Consider the following 14,476-nt stretch of genomic DNA (forward strand, 5'->3'; position numbering starts at 1 on the left):
AGATAAGTGATTTGATTATGATTAAATGATTTGATTATTTTTGACACTTATTCGAGTTTTTATAAATGTTCATAAAAATATTTATAGGATACTAGTTATGTTTCAGCTGCATTATAGTTATTCATTTAGAAATGGCTTTTTGGTGGTCTCTATCAAATTATTGTCTATCTATCTATCTATCTATCTATCTATCTATCTATCTATCTATCTATCTATCTATCTATCTATCTATCTATCTATCTATCTATCTATCTATCTATCTATCTATCCATCCATCCATCCATCCATCCATCCATCCATCCATCCATCCATCCATCCATCCATCCATCCATCCATCCATCCATCCATCCATCCATATATATATATATATATATATATATATATATATATATATATATATATATATATATATATATATATACACACACACATAAATATGCAGTTTATAACAAAATACAATCCAGTATTAACCCATTAACATTAGTAAAAATGTATTTAATAAATCATTAATTTATACCTGGACAACATAAACAATTCTCTGAAAGGTTTTCAAAATAAATCATGAACATTTCAAATAAAAATTGAAAAATTTAAATTTTTTTAGTTTTTTACACAGAAATACAGCAATATTTACTTATAGAGAAATTATTTCTGAAAATGGTAAACACTCTAAAGGGGGTCGCACACCGTATGCGCCGCTCAGCGACATGCTGTGTCGCGCCATGCAGCGTCGTGCATTTTAGAATTCTAAACAAATTTCTATCAGGATACGCACATGGTGCTGCAAGTCGATGGCTCTCTGCGGCGTCCAGATACGGCTCAGGACACTATTCATATTTCTGCCGCGCCACAGAGCGCCATCTGAATAGTTTCAGTTTAAATAACATGCGAATGTGTGTGTCTGGTGTGCGATACTTCCAACTGTCATGTGCGCGCTGTACTGCTTAGCTTCTGGTGTGCCACCTGCTTAGGTACTCTGTTCTAAAATGCCCTGAATGCAAAAAAAATACAAATCTGTGAAAATAATGTGAAATAAATTATTAATAAAATAAAAATGTATAAATTAATAGATAATACATAATAATTAATTCATTCATTTTCTTTTCGGCTTAGTCCCTTTATTAATCCGGGGTCGCCACAACGGAATGAACCGCCAGCTTATCCAGCACGTTTTTACACTGTGGATGCCCTTTCAGCCACAACCCATCTCTGGGAAACAAGCATACACACTCATTCACATTCATACACGCAATCATGCTACCCACTGTGCCATCATGACATCAGCTATATATCTATTTAAATATAGTATTATTATTATAGGTTGGCGCAGTAAGTAGTGCTGTCACCTCACAGCAAGAAGGTTGCTAGTCCAAGCCTCGGCTGGGTCAGTTGGCGTTTCTGTGTGGAGTTTGCATGTTCTCCCTGCGTTCACGTGGGTTTTCTCCCTACAGTCCAAAGATATGCGGTACAGGTGAACTGAGTAGGCTAAATTGTCCGAAGTGTATGTGTGCGAATGAGAGTGTATGGGTGTTTCCCAGTGATGCGCTGCAGCTGGAAGAGCACCTGCTGCGTAAAACATATGCTGGATAAGTTGGCGGTTCATACCACAATGGCGACCCCTGATTAATAAAGGGACTGAGCCAAAAAGAAAATGAATGAATGAATGAATGAATGAATGAATAACAAAAATAATCATGATATTTATAAAAGGATATATCACTTTAAATCTTTATTTTTGCATTTTGATGATCTTAAAGCCTCAAAGGTGTGTTCATTAATGTCTGTTAGAAATTATGTAACTCTTCTGAATCAAAATCAAAATGCTATAGGTTTAAAAATATATCATCCATTAATCATGAATGCATGGAATGGAAACACTGTAAAATGAATGAAAAAAAAAAGACCTTAGAGGACCCGAGTTCATCAGCTGACAAGAGTTACAGCATCACTTAAGAAAATCTGGTTTCCGTACTAAATAGCTGAATAAAATGCACACGCCTCCTGGTTTCACGATTAGAGTCACAACTGAAAAAAGTTCAAATCATGTGCATGGAAAATCCAATTCTCTAGGCATGCCAGCCTAAAACAGTTGTGGCTGACCCTTTTTCCTTTTATAGATAAGACTGTGACTTTTAAGGCTGGATACAAGGAGAATGATACAAATAAAGGTCTCTTCCTGCAAACTGGTGCATATAATTGTCCTAAATGAGTAAAATACTAATTACATTATTAGCTTCATGTCATTTCCATTCCATGGCATGAGTGGTGTCACAAGAAAGCATGCAATATAATTACATTTTGATGTGTAGCACCTTGGAATCCATTACAGCATGCATAACTACTCTCATTTAGCAATGTGCCTAAACTGGTGATGGCAAGAATAGGTCTGTGATTAACTGTGCTGTACTTTATTCCTACCTATTATTTGTGCCAAAAGGAACAAAGTTCATCATCAAACATAACAGCTTATGCTATTCTTTTGGTATATTGTCACAGACACTGTTGAGGTTGTTATGGAATTTTTAATGTATTACATTGAACTATAAAGCCAATTTAAGTCAGGACTTAAGTCAGATTAATATTAAACCATGATCGAAACATCTAGAGAGCAACGGTCAGCAGAAGAACTTTAACACAGATAAGAATTCCAAAATTAGATTGATCCGGAGGGTCAGTCAATCCAAACAACACAAGAAGAAAACCTGATAATCTGAACATATTTCTTGAATATTAAATTTTAACATAAACATATAAACTTAAAGTCAATTTAGATTCTTGTGTTTAGATTTTGTTGTAGTATTACAAGCAGTTTTTTACATTTTTAAATTTTATTTTTATTTATATTTTATTTTATGTTTTATTTATTTTATTTTATTTTCATTCATTTATTTTCTTTTCGGCTTAGTCCCTTTATTAATTTGGGGTTGCCACAGCGGAATTAACCACCAACTTATCCAGCATATGTTTTTCAAGTATTCACAAAATATGCCTTTGGTACAATAGGTTTTTCATATCTGCATGCAGCCTAAAAAAATGAAAAAATAGACACCTAGTTTGTATAGTTTGACCGACAATAACCTCTAAAATAGTCACCAAATATCCCTCAAAACAGTAAAAACGTGTACATTTTATTTACAAATGATAATATGTCCATGTATAATTCGCACCCTGGCGCAAACTAACAGCTGGCAAATGTAATTCTTAACTACATGTTTAGATTTTTAAGGTCAATATTTGTTGGTTTGTACAGGATTCAGGAAGGGAAATAGTTTCATCAGAATAATCAGATTCTGCTACATAATTAATGAACCAAGGCATGGGAAATATGGGAGTGTGCACATTTCAACCGCATGATTTGCACATTAACATTTAACATTTACAGGTCAACTGCTTCAACATGCATTCAGTTATTTTATTTTATTTTTCTGTGCACATTCAAGTCAGTTTGCACATCAAAGCATTAGTAACTCCAAAAATTAAAATTCACCCTCACTCCACCCCAGACTCTTTAGTACACCTTAGAATATTCAGCCAAAATACTTTTTTTATTTATTGGCTAATCATTTCTAGGACCTCATTTTATCATGAATAACTAGATATATAATTTTTGTCTTCTTCATTTGCTTTTAGACTCTTAAAGTGCTGGTAATCATTAACATTTAATGAATCACCAAGGACCACAGACTCAACAGAAAATGTTCTCTAAAGAAAAACAGTCAACTACATCTTGCCTGGCCTTTGGGTGAGTAAATTAGCAGCAAGCTTTCACTTTTGTTAATGGGTAACCATATCTTTAACTTAGAGGTCAAATGTTGAGCTACATTAAATGTTGATACTACATCATTATAGAAAATCATTCATATTTGAACGATATTAATAATAAAATACACAAAGGTGTAAAAAATTATCAGCATTTAAATGATCATGCTCACACATCATGCTCCATTGCTTCGACAATGTTATATTGACTAGTTTCTGAAACCAGGCATTTGTTAGTTGGCCAGACCAAAATAAAGACACGAGATGGCTGTAACATTACCATAATATACATCCCGTGTTTCCCAGACAGATAACGAGAGTCCTGTCCAGGTCTCATGACCCTTATAAGGACGAGTGAGAGTAATAGAGTGCACGTTTTTTAGCTCATATGACTCATATGAGTCCTGAGTGAAGCCCTTCGCTGTTCATATCTGATCTAAACTAAACTAATCTGCCATTCTGTGGCTCACATGACAGACAGCAACACACCTGGGTCAAATTGGACGAGGTCAGTCAAAGCCTCCACATGCTGTGTGCGCATGTAAAATAAATTGATTGGTTATGTAATCGCACTAAAATCTGAAAAATTGACTAAAATTGCAGTCTAAAATCAATTATAATACTTTTATGACACTGAAATTGTTTTTTAAAGTGTCAGCTTTAAGTTTAGGTGTTTGCACAATCTTATAACCAGGGCCAGACAGAATCTGTTGACATTTTTGTTTGTGTATTTCTGTAGATAAAAAAATAAAGCTCTGCAGATTCATGTGGAATGTTTTTAAGATTTAACTTAAAAAGATAAATCCACTTTTATTTATGGTTTACAATGCAAATGCATTTTGTACCACTTGTTTGGTAAAGAAAGAGTCTCTCATATATTACATCTTTACTAAAACACAGAATATATAACTTTACAAACTGTATTGCGCATAAATTATGTAAACATTTGCAGTGGTGTAAAGTAAATAATTACAAATACTCAAATTACTGTAACTGACTAGTTTTTCTCAGGAATTGTATTTTACTAAGTTGTTTTAAACATGTGTACTTTTACTTTCCCTTGAGTGCATTTTTAGTGCTGTATCGGTACTATTACACCTGCATTCACTACTTTATTTTTTCTTGTCTGTGGGGATTAGAAAATTCAGTCCTGTGAATCCAACCAAATCACACATAGAAGGTAAATCCCATCATAATGAATAACCTCAAGATGTGCACTTTATACTTGCAGCAAACAGTTTGGAAGCATTACAGTTTTTTTGGATTGCTTACACACTAAAATTAAAAGTAGTACACTATTAGCAAAACCTTACACACAAGTATCAAAACATCAGCCCATATTTGCACAACTATAAGCACATTGTCAGCCTCACATTTGTTGCAAATCTCTACACACAGTGATTTGCAAAACACTAAACACACTTAACATACATTACACACTAAAATCTATCATGAAGTCACTTCCTTGCAATACCAAAGCACTGACTGTCAAATTACTGCACCGTCCAACCAATTGGTTCAACACAGTCGTCAGGTGTGCAAAAACTTGTTTTATTAATTGTAGACACACCAATCAGGTGTTTAAGCACTATAAAATGCCAGTTTCAATGATAACCATCAGGTCTCAATATCAACACTGTCACACACCATAAAAAAGAAAAAAAAAAAAAAAAAAAAAAAATATATATATATATATATATATATATATATATATATATATATATATATATATATAAATATACATATTCAAATGAAGCAAATTTATGGAGTGCCTTTCGAGCACAATTTCGAAAGGGTGAAAAGATTGTGGCATGATTATGCAGAGGTATGTATTCACTTTAGCAGTGTGATCTTGCATACTGTCTCATAATATTTTACTGTACTGTAATACTAGATCTACACTGAACTACGCAATTTTGCCTGACACTGTTCTTCAGGTAGTTTTACGAATGGATGGAGAGGAGATCTAGCATGAGTTTGCTTACGTAGATGATGGTGAGTTCAACCTGACGTGAACACGGAGTAGAAGAGACATCATTGGCCACAGGGCTATAGTCAATGTCCCAGGGCAATGTGGGGGAAATATACAGTAACACTCTGTGTAGCCATTACAAAGAATGGGTTCCTCCACTGCCATGCCCATATGGGCCCTTACAACACAGCACATATACTTACATTCTTGGACCAATTGCACAACATAACAGCAGCAAATGGAATCGATCATATACGCAATACATTGTTGTCTGGGACAATGTGTCTTTCCACCGTTCTGCTCTGGTTCAGAACTGGTTTTAGCAACATCCACATTTTACCGTCCTATATCTTCCACCATACTCTCCATTCCTCATCCTTATTGAACAGTTTTTCTCAGCATGGTGTTGGAAAGTATATGATCTTCGTCTCCAAGCTGAGGTACCCCTCATCCAAGCCATGGAGGAGGCCTGTGACCAGATGGAAGTAGTAGCAATACAAGATACTACATTCAAGACACTTCTTTCCGAGGTGTCTTACTAAGGACAATGTTGCAATTGATAATTCTCATGCCAGATCTATCTTACAGTTCAATACATAAAGTGACATGTTACAGTACTTTGAATCTTCATGCCAACATGTTGGACATGTTGAGGAATAAATGAGTTTCTTCAAGATGCAACATTGTTCTTGAGTAGTGTTTGGTGAGTTTACTTTATATTTGTACTTTGTTGATGGTAGCCTACTCTAATCATAGGGAAGTAGAAGTGCCAAAAGTGTTTTAGGTTTATCACAGCAGTGTGTAACTCGTGCAAACAGTGTATAGTAAATGTGAAAATGTGTGTTTCTTATGGTAAAAAAGTGTGGTTTTTAAACAGAAGTCTATAGTTTTTATAAGAGTGTTTAATTATGCAAAGGATCTGTAATGTTTTGCTAATTGGGTGTGTGGTTGTGCTATTTGTGTGTACTGTTTTGAAAACACGGGCCCTGTTTTGAAAATCGTGCTTAAGCAATCCAAAAAAACTGTAAAAGTTTCCAAGAAGATGTCCAAAATCTTTACAAGCATTGACCCAGAGACTGTTCAGATGCGTGTCACTGATGAGACGATGACGGATGTTTACTGTGATGACCGAAATGGCCTTAAACACCCAGCAGGCAGAAGACCCTAACGTACCCTAACGTCATGGGGATGTTGCATTTTGTTTGGAAATGAAAATTGATTGATTTCAGAACTTAGCGTCAGGCCAACCTCAATGTCCAACCTAAAACCAACCAAATATCAACGTCTAATGATGTTACAGCTTGAAGTTGTGTGGATGATACCACTATGACATCTATCAGACGTTGGATTTTGGTTGTCATACCTGACGAATAAATGTCAGTATTTGACGTCAATATGACGTTAGTTTAAGATGTTGGCTCGATGTTGGAATTTGATCACTTTCCAACCTAAAATCGACTAAATATCAACGTCATTTGACGTCATTATTGGACATCAAAATAATGTTATCCTTAGACGCTGGCTAGACATTGAATTATGCTGAAATCTGACATCACAACCTAAATCTAACCTAATATTAACGTCTTATGATGTTGTGTGCCTGCTGGGCATTAACTAAATGCACTACAGAATGTTACGTTTACGCGCACATGCACAAATTACATGTAAATGCCTCAGCTTTTTACAGCGTAATACTCACTAATCTTGAGTATTTTTAAAAGGGCTACTTTTTATAAATACTTTGAGTAATTTTTTCAACAGATACTTTTACTCTACTTGCACTACATTTTTAGGCAAGTAATAGCCCTTTTACTTGAGTATGATTTTTCAGTACTCTTTCCACCACTGAACATTTGCATATTATACTGTAATATTACTTAACGTAATGCAAAAACTGAAGAAATACATATTTACGCTCATTTTTATAAGCAAAAAAGAGTGATGGCTCAAAAATCTGCCAATGCAGGCTCATTCCGATTACATACCCCTATATACATTTCTGGAGAGAGCCAAATAAGTCTCGGGAGCTATGTTTTTTTTTTTTTTTTTGCAGTTTTTGTTTTCGTGAATTTGCCAGAGGCCAATGCGTATGCTTCTTCAGATCTTAAATTTCTCTGGCAAGTGTCATTTGTGCCCGCTCTTATCGCATAAGTCCACTAGAGGGCGCTGTCGACTGATTGAATGAATTACTGACTAACCAACTGATCCACTGTGTAGTTATGTGTAATAAATAATGTTCCATGATTACCAGATTCAAAACTTTGTAGTGCTAAAAACCGAGGTTCTGCCTAGCCAAAGACAAGGAAAAAAGACAGAGCTTTACAAGGCCTGGGTAATCATCAAGCAAAACAACTGCATTCTGACAGCAAACTGCACCTGTACAGCAGGGTATGTGAACTTACATTTTTACATTTCATTGTAAGCAATCTAAGTGTCTGCAGTTTAATTAACCAAATTTAACTGTCTTTGCTGAAATCAGTGCTGCGATCAGAAACGAGTAATGTGTATGATTCAGCATAGCATGAATTTAACTGATGTAACATAAGAACTGCGGTCCTCACTCCATTCAGCTCTTCTGATGGCTGTTAGACAAAGACGTCTGCAGTTGGCATTAAAAACAAAGTGGTGTATGGTAAAATTTAAGTTTTATATTTTTGTACTTTCGATTATAGGCATCCTACTGCCCATCACTTTTTTTTTTGCAACCGGTATGCGCGGTTGAACCCGTGTGACATCATCTATTTTCAATAGAACCAATTGACCTGCCCACCCCCTTTCCTAAACCCAACGGCAGTGTTTTGAAAAGCAATCCAAAAATCTACCTGAATTTTACCATGTTTTCATATTTTACCACATTCTCACTCTATTTACTAAAAAATGTCTGCAGATTCTGTCTGACCTATTTTATTAGGAAAAAAAATATTTAGCAAATATTTTTAGCTAAGAGAAGCTAAAAGCAGCCACTTTTGGGGAGGTTTTAAGGCATTACTGGGAAATGCTGAATGTTCAAGGTTTTTAGTGAATACGGGATGTCACGTTTTTGCTGTTGTGTATTTATTTGCCTGATTTAGACTTTGACATGATGATGATGACCAACATGTCCGAACACAAAGTGAAGCACAGGTCACTGTCAAATCAGCACAGTCCCTCAGCATGTAGGTTAGTCTACCACAGACTCTAGTTAAACTTAACACACAGTGAAGTTTGACAACAGAAATGACCAAAGCTGAAGCACAGATTAACCTTATTTCCACACATTTTTTTGTGATTTTCTGATTATTACTTAATATGATGCTGATTTCTAAAATCTGATGTTTTCCAACCAAATATTTATGTATCACCATAGTGAAAGCTTGGTCTAATCTATTGACATCCACTCAAAAACGATATGTTGTCGTCTTGCCTGTGCACTGATAAGACAACAAGATAGGCTAGCTTTTGTTGTTATGCTTTTTGGCTTGTTGTTGACTTTCTAAATACAATAAAAAGCTATTCATTATCAGTTTTTGTTTGTTTAATCAATGTTGATTACGTTCATTGCTGCGTTAATGATTGTGTGAGATTTTTTAAACTATATTTTAATGATTCTTTACTCTGTTGACTGAATGCAAGAGCTAATGCCAAATTAGACAATTACTTTTCTACAAAAGTTCTATGTTTTATGTTTTTATTAAGTTGTTGTAGTGAAAGTTGTGGGGCGTCACGGTGGTGCAGTGGGTAGCGCAATCACCTCACAGCAAGAAGGTAGGTGGTTTGAGCCTCGGCTGGGACAGTTGGCATTTCTGTGTGGAGTTTGCATGTTCATGTATAAAGCCAACGGTAAACTTCTGGTGAAAGCCTAATATGACTATTTCAATTTTACAAGGTTGTTTTTACAGAATTGATGTAAATAGACTTAAGCATTCATTTGGTTGTTCAAGCTTAAAACAAGATGAAACCCCGCTGTAACCACTAGCACTGTCAGTAGCAACAGGCTAGTGCAGAAATTCCTTTGAAAACACTGTGGTAAAATAAACTGTCATATTTTAAAGACATGGTGGGAGAAATGGAATTCATTGCAGTGCTTGTTGTCTTATCTGAGACCCACTTCATATTGTACATCTAACAGGCAGATCTTCATGCTGATTTTTAAAGAAATACCTTACCTGGCTGAAAATTAAAAGTCTGTGTGCAGATAGCCTATTGGGTAAGCTAAATTGTCTGTAGTGTATTTGTCTGAATGGGATTGTATGGGTGTTTCCCAGGGATGGGTTGCAGCTGGAAGGGCATCCGCTGGGTAAAACATATGCTGGATAAATTGGTGGTTCATTCTGCTGTGGTGACCCCTGATTGATAAAGGGACTAAGCGGAAAAAGAAATGAATGAGTAAAAGTTGTCGGCTTTGCTGCAGTTTGGCGACATCTGCTGGAGAAGCTTCTGCATGCCTTATTGAACAAAATACTGAGATTCATGCAGGCCCGTGCCCGCCTGTTCAATGGGCTCGATCCTTTTTCTTTTTCTTTTATCCTTTTTGCCTCATTTTCTATTTAATTCAAAGATTTAAATACTGCGTTTTAATGACATTTTAAGCACTATTTTTAGCTGTATTAGCTTGTCGGATTGTCGTAACACACTTTTTAATATACCAAAATATAAAATATTTAGAATAAATAAAGATTAATAAACAGTTATTTTTAATATACAAATTTATTACATCATATATCATAAGAAAAAAATAGGAATCTGTTAAAGTTTTAAATGAAAAAAAAACTGTAGACATTTTTTTAGGCAAATAACAATCTGGCCAGCACATTCAATCATAATTTGAGTATTTGAATAATAAAAAAATCTAAAAATAATACAAAAAATTTAATAATAAAAAAAACTAATATTAATTAAAGAGCTTCATGATTTGTCTAGCCTCTCTTGTAAAACAAAATACATTTGATTGAAAATCCATGGATATCAGCATTAGCCAAATTAGTATTCAAATTACTTAAATATGGGCCATTTTTGATTCCTCACACCTTCTTATTGGTAATTTTTTGCTTCAAGAATAAGGTCCAAGATTTAGAATAAAAGTTACCTGTAAAATGTTTTTTTTTCTATTAAAAAAAACAGCAGTAGCAAAAGATGACAACTTACATATGATTGTATGCTTTCTTGCACAGCTGGACTTAGGGATTTGGGGGCCCTAAGCATTCCCAGGTAAAGGGCCTTAGAATTAAAACTCAAAACACTGTCTTTCTCTATAGATGAAGGCCAAAAAAAAAAAAAAAAAAAAATGTATATATGTATATATATATATATATATATAATTATTATTATTTTTTCTCTGTAGATTCGTTTTTTATTTATGTTTGTTCTGTAAACTGCTGCATGTTAAAAGTATAGTTTAAGTGAAACCTTTATCTTAATTTAAAATTAAATACAATAATTTAATAAATAAAAAGCTAGTTCACAAACTATGTACAGTTAATTAGCCATATTAGATTTTAATATTTGCATGTGCAGTATGGAAGGAACATTCTACTGTTGAAAAGAATAAAGTTAAAATCTTAATGGTCATTGACAGATTTTACAATATGATAGAAAGTTTATAAAAGCATTTTTTAATGGTTAATGATTATTATGATGATTAATATAGGCTTCTTGACATTGGTCCAGGCTTCCTAATTCCCCAGGGCCCAAGGCGGTTGCTTACCTTGCTTATTGTTTAAGTTCGCCCCTGGCTGGAGGTTGGACAAAAATAATTGTTTGCATTGGCCAAAACAGTTGAAGTCCCACCAAAGCGATTGCCAACAGAGTACTCTGTTTGGTCGTACATCTTTTTTCAATGGGTTATTTTCATAATATAGGATGGCGCAGCAGTCAAAATAGGACAAATGAGCTCACATCACATGGGCATCATTCTGAGCCTTTGTCATTAAGGGGTGGGTCTTCTAACCCTAAATATGAATGTTCAGATACCTTTGTGTTTAATATATTTATTTCCCCACCCCATTTGTTCTACTATCACAATATTTAAATGGTAGTACTAGTTGAACGTACTGAATTCATGAGTTCTGAGAAAGACACAGCACAGAAGATTCTGATGCAGAATGCCCTCTAGTGGTTGAAGCCAGAAATGAATGTTTTTCTATACTCGGTGGGATATTTGGTACGGAACCCCGGCAGAGAAAAAAAACAAAACAAAACAGATGCACACGTTTCAATGCGTGTTTTATGGGTATTCATTGTGATACTATTAACCCAAGCTGTGCATTTAATCAAAATTTGGTTCCAATTTTGGCTTCCATGATCATAAAAAAACAATAATCAGGAAAAAACAGTTATATTGCATCACACACACCTCTAAATTTCTCTACATTAATACCTCTTCAAAGCCCGACTGCAGTAAAATCATGTAAATTGACCTTTGCACAATGGGACGTGACTGGTATTTGTATTATTTAGTGTTTATTTCATATAGTTAAGTACTTTATTCATGTTTTTAAAAGCACAAAACAAAATTTGTGCTGTTCAATGCATGCGCTCTAGGGATGTTTGTCCCCACCAATGGTAAGAGCTAATCTACGCCCTTATCTAAGATGACCTTAAAAAACTTACATTTTTTTATCATATATTTTTTATTTGCAATTTTCACAATATCAGCTATTTGTGTTTGGCCTGGTCCTCATTAAAATGAAAGTTTACTTTAGCTGGTTTTTAGTTTAATTTTCCTTTTAAATGCAACGACTATAGATAAAGTATTCCATACTCTTAGTTCTCTTCCCTCCTGTAAATTTATTGAAGCTGTGCATGCAATTTTTGCTTGCAAAAGATCATTACAGCTTGGGACTGCACATTCACAGCCTCCTGTTTGTTGCTGAGATAAAGATGCTTTATGAGTGCAGCAGAATGTATTTTAGTTTTTAAGAACTCACTATATTGGGAGATTTGTGGCTTTTTGTGCATGTCCTTTGCCTTTGAAGGCTAGCCTATTTTGAGCCTTCTTTTTTTTTTTTTTTTTTTTGCAGACTGTGTATTTAAGAATGGACTTCTGCACTATGCAGATTTGTGCCAAATCAGATGCTTTCTTGAATGCAAATTGCAGCTGACAGGCAAGCTGTAAATCGTGACTTATGGCCTTAAAGGAAAAAAGAAAGAAAAGAAACTCTTCATATTCATTTCATTGTCATTTTCCTTCGGCGTAGTCTCTTTATTCATCAGGGGTTGCAACAGCGATATGAACCACCAAATATTCAATATGTTCTACACAGCGGATGCCCTTCCAGCCACAACCCAGTACTGGGAAACACGCATACACACTCATTCACAAACACTCATCCACTATGGCGAATTTCGTTCACCCAATTCACCTAGAGCGCATGTATTTGGAATGTGGGAAAAACAGGTGCACCCACAGGAAACCCACGCCAAGAAACTCTTCAAAAATGTTATTTTGGGATGTTTACTTCTTTAACCTTTCTGTCATTTGATAATCACTTATATAAATTAGATTATGACATGTTTATAAAGTATATTAAATATGCAGATGTGTAAAAAAGAGAGAGATAAGATTCCCAGTTTCTCTGAATTAACTTGATTAGGTATGGGTTTGAGAATTTTTTTATTGTTTTATTACATTAATTATTGATTTAATAAAATTACAATTATGGAAACATTGCCATTTAGATAAACAACCATAGATCAGAATAGCAAATGTTTCTAAATAGCCCCTATTTCCCATTATAAAAGGTCAGATTTTGGTTTTGGAAGTCTCCAACAACATGCTGATACTCATGCAAGGTTAAAAAAAACACTTTCATTGTCTTATAATATGCATTTGTTTTTACCTAATTATCTTAACGACTCAACGAGTTTGTTCAGCAATTCATTTGTTTCCAAACTCCTCCTTAGCGTGAAGCTAATCTGCGCTGATTGGACTGATGACCCACTCTGTTGAGATTGATCGACTACCCCATAGCAAAATTTCTCTGGCCCAGATCTGGCCCACACCATCAGCAATTGCTTTTCCCACATGCCACAGTGAATTACGGTACATGACTGGACCAATTCTGGCTTCCATACAAGCGGCAAACATGGACCATGTGGGTCAAGTCTCAGGCAAATTAATAACCCATAACTGGGCCTGAACTGGGCCCGATATGTTGGTGTGTTACGATTGCAATGTTTTTCATAAACCCATGAAGCATTTCGCTTTATGGCTGTGTTTTTTCTTGAAGCGGCCTGATTGATAGAATTTTTTCTTTGCTCAAAAATAATATAAATGTATTTTAAAAGTGGGTCAAGCTAGGCCAAACTTATGTGGCCCACATATACATTTAAACATCTGGGCCAAATACTACATTTGAGATCTGGCCCAAGTTTTGAGGGTCGCCTGTAAGATGGTGCCACCTCAGCCAAACCTGGGCCATGTTTGGCCCATATGTTGCATGCCAGTGCCAGACGAATGCCTGCTGTGCCAGCTTTATGCCAAATCTGGGCCAGAATTCTTTGCTACCTGGGTAGGTTCATCGCTAGACCACCATGGCTATGAAGTAGCAGAGTATGAGCCCAGTGCAAGAATGCAATAAAAGAATGCAGTTAAACACCAGCACAGTATTACTCTACTCTTAAACTTAGCCTTGAGTAATAACAATGACACACATTCAGTCTTAATACACAGAGAAAGATTTTGAAAATTATTCACAGCTGATTTACAGAAAATTAACAGCTGATGGTGGCCATAGCAAGGATAAACAGCAGAGGATCGCATGTTTA

At 35.1% G+C, this 14,476-nt stretch overlaps 1 protein-coding gene across 1 annotated transcript in view; it reads left to right on the forward strand.

Annotated features, from left to right (window-relative positions):
• Window positions 1-4,218: 4,218 nt before the first annotated feature.
• LOC147837194 (uncharacterized) overlaps window positions 4,219-14,476 on the forward strand; it is a 28,385-nt gene continuing 18,127 nt past the window's right edge. Inside the window, exon 1 of the mRNA XM_087241235.1 lies at window positions 4,219-4,267. The gene's annotated coding sequence lies outside the window, so the exon portion shown is untranslated. The remainder of the gene's footprint in view (window positions 4,268-14,476) is intronic.

This window comes from Danio rerio, chromosome 2 (assembly GCF_052040795.2).
Source record: "Danio rerio strain M-AB ecotype USA chromosome 2, GRCz13ab, whole genome shotgun sequence".
Classification (NCBI taxonomy): domain Eukaryota; kingdom Metazoa; phylum Chordata; class Actinopteri; order Cypriniformes; family Danionidae; genus Danio; species Danio rerio.